This window comes from Solanum pennellii, chromosome 1 (genome assembly GCF_001406875.1).
Source record: "Solanum pennellii chromosome 1, SPENNV200".
Lineage (NCBI taxonomy): Eukaryota > Viridiplantae > Streptophyta > Magnoliopsida > Solanales > Solanaceae > Solanum > Solanum pennellii.
The window spans coordinates 72,462,893-72,470,354 of NC_028637.1; the positions used below are offsets into that span (position 1 = coordinate 72,462,893).

The 7,462-nt window shown below is 31.6% G+C and overlaps 1 pseudogene; it reads left to right on the plus strand.

The window, feature by feature from the left end:
- The window catches only part of LOC107031551, a 7,931-nt pseudogene extending 732 nt beyond the window's left edge, over positions 1-7,199 (plus strand).
- Positions 7,200-7,462: the final 263 nt, after the last annotated feature.

The following is a 7,462-nucleotide window of genomic DNA, read 5'->3' on the forward strand; positions in this document are numbered from 1 at the left end:
ATATAATATATATTTTCTTTTATTTAACAAGGAGAATTATGTAATTTTATCATTAAATTTGGACATTTGTACAGGATGAACAAGGGCAGATGGTATATATTTTCTTTTATTTAACAAGGAGAATTATGTAATTTTATCATTAAATTTGGACATTTGTGCAGGATGGATGAACAAGGGCAGATGGGTAATTTCGCTATTGTCTATCCACTTTACTTCTTTCCTTCTTTGCTTCTCCTCCACAATTCCTCTCCATTAATCTCCATTTCTCCTCAAATTTCGCTTCAATGTTGCTGTCCAGATAATACAAATTAGAGGTTTTATCGCATAGTGGTCAGAAATTAGAGAGAAGAAGAGGTGTAGAATACAACTCAGGTAACAATCTTTTTGAGCTTAAAATTGAACAAATTATTGTTTTGTTCTTGCATGCAGCATCAGATTTCATTCTTGTAGCCATCAGATTATTTTGGTGTGTTTTGTTTCTGCTCTTCAAATTTGAATGCTTCAACAAAGGTTGTTCATCTTCTCAAGTCAACAGATCGTCTTCTGTTCAATCTTTTCCTTATTTTGCAGTTGATGACTAAAGGCAAATACAAACAGTCTGCATATTTGTATCATCTCTTATTAATTTGTTCGAAAATATTGTTTTAGATTTAAGCAAGAAAAACAAAGTTCACCTTCTTCATTTTATCTCTAGGACCTCAAAGGTAGTTTGTTGCTTTCATTTGATTACAATTACATGTTCTATCTCCTGCAAACGTCTAACAAATCTTTGTCAACTTTTTCCGGTGTCCTTTGAAAGGGTTTATTCACTGCAAGAAACTTTAGGCTCCAAGAAACTTTACAACCCACAATAATTATACCACTCAAAATCAATTACCTATAACTCAAATCTGATAATATATTTTATCATCTGGAATTATAGTATGATTGAACTCTTGATATTGAAGATTTCTACCAATAAAAGATATGTATTTCTCCTCTCCAAGTTACTTAACCTCTGTATTTTTATTACCATCTTAATTTACTTGTATATGTATTTCTTAAGATACCAGTGAGGTTCATGTAGCTACTTTGTCCAAATTGCTACTCTACCTTTTTTTTCCTATGTGCTTATTTAGTTTGTAGTATTAAAAGCTTCGCAGGTGATCTGAGTAAATAAAAATTACAGAGGCAATCATTGCATGTTAATCATGTCCATGAGATGTTGTCCAACAAACTATTTCAAATTCAGCTAAGGAAGTCATCTTGGGGTACCTCAAACAATACACAAGCAACTTACTCCATTATTTCCTACATGGAAAAGCAACATACTTCTCCAACCACTATTGATAGGAATTCCAAAAAGATAAGACCTTTGGAGATAAGTGAGATGGAGGTGACAGAAACAACTACTGCAGCTGGTTCTTCAAATGCAACTCTGAAATTTGAACCACCCACACCAACAAAAAAACTGTAAAAGGTCAGTCTACATCTGATTATCACATTTATTATTCAAAATCAAACTATAAATCACAGTGATTAACAGTTCAAAACATTTACCAGTATTTGAAATTTAATAAAATTTAAGAGTGTCATTGATAAATTGTAAATTAGTTTAATAAATCATGAACTACTTGAAACAGGAATGGAAAAAAATAGAGATAATGTGTTTGCCCTGTCTGTCTTTGATGAGAATTAATTGTTGCCTTTGATGAGATTGGCTGCTATGGTTTGATACCTCATTTTGAGGTTGAATCATTGTTGCATTTTAATCTTTCTGTGCTCCATTTTTTTGATGTATTTTACACCATGGGTTGCTGATTTTTTATCATATTGCTGCTGAATTTTAGACTAAACTATTTGTTACACTTCTGATCAAATTTCTGTCTATTATTGCTATGTGTCAAGCTAAATTTTGCTACACTTTTGGCTATATTTGAGCCAATGGTTTGGCTATGTATTTGGAAACTTTGCTGCACTTTTAAGTTAGACAACTGCTGCATACCATGCCTCTGTTTGCATCTTCGTTTTTGTTATGCCTTCAGAATTCTGAATAATTATAGTTTAATCTTATAAAAAAAAGACCACCCAACAATGTAAATCAAGTGATGAGCTTCTGCAACAGCATAACATATATCTTCCCAACATTTACTGTGTTCAAAATTTGTACCATTTTCCAGTTTAATTTCTGCGAACTTTACATTATTACTTACATGAACATCTTGGTATAGTTTCACTGAACTCCCTTACCTCACTGGAAAATATGAATTTCTGACCCCTAAATACTGAGGATCTCGTGAGAGAATTATTTCCATTTATTCTATTTTATTTATTTCATGGTTTATGGAAGCCCAGTTCAGTTGCAGGCTGATCTCCAGTAGTATTGGCAATGATATGTGTCCTTCACTCTCCTGTGCCAATGTTTTTCTTGTATATTTTTCCATCTCAAGTCTTTTGGGAAATGGACATTCTTGTAACTTGGGATGGAAATTGTTTTAAGATATCATCATTCTACCCGGCTAAGTTTAATGTGGCATTGCATGGTTGGGTATAATCTGTCATTTGCATTCGAAATTCAAATTCATGAGTAGCTTGTTCTGGTTTTTTGGTGAGGTCCATAATGTGGTACTTGTGTGTGCAACTCGGCATGATTATGTGGAGCTTGATTTGCTTCTTACTTTCGAATGTCAAATGATAATGTTCTATCTACTGCATTTGTTTAAATTTTGACATTTACAGCAAGGTAAAGTTTTTGTTGTTCGTTTCAAGTTCTGCGTTCGGGGAGTCTTTCTCAAATTCTGCCAATTATCTCATCAGTTATTGCCTATTTACATACAGGAAATTACACATCCAACTTATATGAATTTGAATATTGTATTTTCACTTTTTAACATACCTTAATTTGTCTAATTACAGGAACTTCCTCACTTGATTTTGTGACTTTTGCTTAATGAAGTTTTTGGATTCCCAGTCGATTCAACTTTGCTCAATAGGGAGAATGAAATGAATCAGTTAACTTTTTGTCCACAAAATGAATCAGTTAACTTTTTGTGCAGCCTTCGTTATTTAGCTTTGCTGGTAATATTATATCCCACATTTGTCATATATACTTTTTGAACGGTTTCATTTTTGTCATTCACAACTCAACTTTCTAAATTTACTAACACTAACAATTTTCTCAGGAACCCCTAACAACTCCCTATGCTATGGTTTTGGGAATGATGAAGAAGATCAGCAACTGAAAGTGAACAGCAGCATCCTCTACATATATGATATGATAAACAATCACATGTTGATCTCATATGTCAAAAAAATATTTTGATTTTATTACCTTAGTTAATATGGTATCAGTTGTACATATATTTTGAATATCTCTAATACTATATAACATTATCACATTATCTTATCTTCTGCGACAATTACCATCAATAATTCATTAATACTGATATTTTCACTATTGGGCCCGTGCTTGCCACGGGCCTTCCCCATCTAGTATATATATATATATGAGAATTCTAGAGTTTCATTCAAAATATATTGTACAAATACCTTAGAAACGATTATAACTAGAACTGATCTTCTATAATATATAATATTGATGCTCCAACACATTGTGTACCACTTGATGACAAAATGCTGATACTCCCTACTTTGTGTAGATAATTAGTTTTTGAGAACTGATATTTGATAAATTGAATTTCATTATTATTGTTTTGGTTGCAGAATGAGATTGTACCCAAAAAATATGCACTTCATGCATACACTTACATTTGAACAAAGAAAACAAAACTGGATCAGCAATAATATTTCTCATCCAGATGGCTTAATAATAGATTATGTAAGTTTCCTTTTGAATAATCTGTATATTTTCCTTCCAACAAGATTAATTATATATATTTTCGTTGATGAGTTTGTGAAGAAATATGCATTTAATAATTATTGATAAGAAGGTCTACCTTCATTTGGAGACAAAGAAAAAGTTTCTATCTTTGATAGAAGTGTATAAATTTGTTGTCTATGGGGATGTTCCTGAAATAACAAAGGAATAAAGAGAAAATGAAGAGAGATATCATGTTAACTATAAAACATAATATTAGAATACATAATGATATTGACTCTTTTATACATTATAATTAATTATTTAATTTGCAGGTGAAACCAAGACGTATACAACATGTGCATGGTAAAAAATGATCAAAAGTTATGTAGTTGGAACATGTACTAAATCTTTTAATGGGGTATACATTAAAAATCAGGAGAAGCTAATTACTTATCTAAACGTGACATCCCTTCCAATATTGGTAAGCTAGTTACTATATATATTGGTATTATTTTTATTATTTTCACGCTCTTTATATTTGCCTTTGTTGATTGTTTTTAATTTTGTAATCTTCTTATGGCCAGCAAAGAAGAGAGAAAGAGGAAATGATGATTTATTTGGGCATCAACAAGTGAACTTAGGAGATGATGCAATACTTGTCAACACAGGAGATACTAAGTTAAGTACTCCAATACAATCTTTTTTTACCTTTTGGATTTTGAGGTCATACCCGAGGCACACAATGAAAATCTCTCCTAGAAAAATTGTTATTGAATTGGTTATTCAACTGAATATTTTTGAAAGTTATATTTCTTATGTTATATATGAAAACTATTGAATTCAGACTTTGTATTGTACTGTAACTTATAATGTTTTTTTTTGTCCTAATAGTATGATTTATATTAGCAACAAAAAATAAAATTTGTTTGAATGTTGACTGAACTGCTTCCTCCTCGTTTTCTTCCCCTTCTTCTTCCTTTTCATCTTTATATACACTTTATCAACATGACATGATTTTTTGATATTACTAATATGATAGAGGGCTTCAGAAAAATGATTATACTTTTGCCTAGGAAAGATAAAGTCATCACAGATAATATTACATTTTTTACTTAGTTACGGAATTCATATTTTTTTTATTGATCATCATAAAATTGATTATCATACCAAGACAATAAATGAAATGAATCTTGATATTTTCATATCACCAAGAATGTTTATCAGAAAACATGTGTTATATATAAGCTCCCTTCTTCAACATCTAGCTTGTACTGTACAAATATTAGTGAAACTGAGGTACATTTTATATCAAATAAAAAATATACTAATCCCAATAATTTTTTAGTTTGGCATTTTGAGTGACATCCTGAATTTATACCGATGAGAAGAATTATAAGAAAATCAATTGGACATTCATAACGTGGATTCTTTTAAATGGTGAATTTTCTTATTTGTCATCAACACAAGTTAATTATGAGAATATCACTAATAAAAGTTTTGATTGAGACCCCTACATTTTAATAACATATACATGACGTTATTTGTGGACCTATACATCCACGTGGTGGATCGTTAAAACACTTCATGATCCTAATTGCATGTCTCTTGCAAAATGGTTGGGACAAATATGAAGATTATAAGTATAGTCTTGTAACAAAATCTAGTTTAATTGCCTTGATAACGTTACAAAGTTTTCATCCCCCATTTTAAATATTATTTCCTACTAATTTGACAAAATTGAACATTTTTGTAGCTCAAATAGATACATAAAAGGGACTTGTTGAGTTATTAATTAAACATTGATGGTTGATATAAACACCATTAATTATGAAAACTAGACTTTCAGATATTATGTAGGGTCACACAATTCTGTTTGACAAAATACTTGTTTGTCTTAGAATGATATATTATGATATGTTTTCTATAATGTTGTTCCTTTTGGATAAATAACTAGAATGGAAGGGGGCCAGTCTCAGACTAGATGTCAGGTTATTTCTCATTTGTGTAACAACCCACTCTTGTCTTTATGGAAAAGCCAATTGGAAAAAAACTTAGGCCAGAAAAATTATGAGTAGTAACATAGAAATTTCTAGCCTAGGAAAGACTTGGACAAAATATGAGTCATGAGGTCTAGGACAATATGGAAAACGAAAGAGGGATTTAATTGTGAGTTTGATCATTTGAGTGCATAGCTAAGGCATTAAAGGAGCCTGTACAGTTTCCAGAATCAAATTTGGGCGAGTAAAACTCCCAAAACTGATCATGGCTTGAAAGGGTAGTTTTATAACTTCTTGGTTCGATGGTGTGGTGTGAAATGGATCTTGGAACTCAAACTTTGATGTTCTGTCTCCGTCCAAGACATTGAGGAGGTATTAATGTCTCCAGGGTGGGGCTTTGTAGTGGGCCAGTCGCGAATTAAATTCGGGAAATACCTAAAATAATTATTTATGCAAAATTTCATTATTTAGAGATAAGGGACAATCTAAGACAAGTAGATTTTGTTATTACATTTCCACTATTTCTCTTGCTGAAGGTAGGTTTATTACTCTCCTAATACGTATTTTGAATCCTACAACTTAGAATCCTCGTTAATTATAATTTTGGGAGGGTTTTGGCCTTATGATTAATGGTAGTAAAATCCCCAGTTGAATAATAGGATGATGGGTTTGACCTTGGGTTGATATATTTATATAATACAGGTAAATGAGGCCTTGTTTATTGATTCTTGCGTTAATTACGTGTTTATAGATCAAGAACAAGCTGAAGGACTTAGGAAAGGGAAGACTCATGGGTCTTCAGAGTGTTCAGGCTTTATTGTAGGTTATGGTTTGACTTCTTGTTTTGTTTTATATGCTTGTTTATTGCTTTATTGTATGCATGCATGTATTTAATAGGGAAACACAAATCAAATCATATGAAATGATTTTGTGTTACCAATTATATCTCATGAATATTGTTTTACTATGTCTATGTGCACTGTTCATTTTTCTTGTGATATTGACTATGGTTGTTATTATTGAACTGGGTGTCACGTTTTCACACATATATTGGACTAATTGTTATGTTCCACCACATATTTATAAAAGGGTGTCATGTTGCGACACATATATTGGACAGAGTGTCACGTTTTGATACATGCATATTGTATCGAGTTTCACATTTCGACACACTAATCGTTTGGTTGTGGGTTCCATAAGATAAAAATTATGATTAGTACATAAATAATTACCATTGTTATTGGGATATTGTATTTTTCTCCTAAATGATTATTGAATGATGGATTTTGTGTATGTGTGTTTATTTTGTTGTAATAAGTTGGTTGTATTACACTACTAGAGTAGACGTGTGACCTTCCAGCACATTGTGGTTTCGTGTACTGATACTTCACTTGCTCTTTCTTTGTTCAGTACAGGGCATCTTCAGGCATTTACTGACAAACCTTATCTAGGATATCTTTGAGAGAGACTAGATTCAAGAGTGAGCCAGTTCTTTCAAGCTGTCATGGATCCATCAATTATTTAGTCCATTCCATTGAGACTCAGATTATATGTTTAGCTTGTTTATGTTTAGTTTTCGGGGTAACACCCCCTTTTCTTAGACTTTATGGTTAGAAGAGTTTTGGTACAATTACTATGGATTAAGTTTCCGCAATATAGTGTTTGT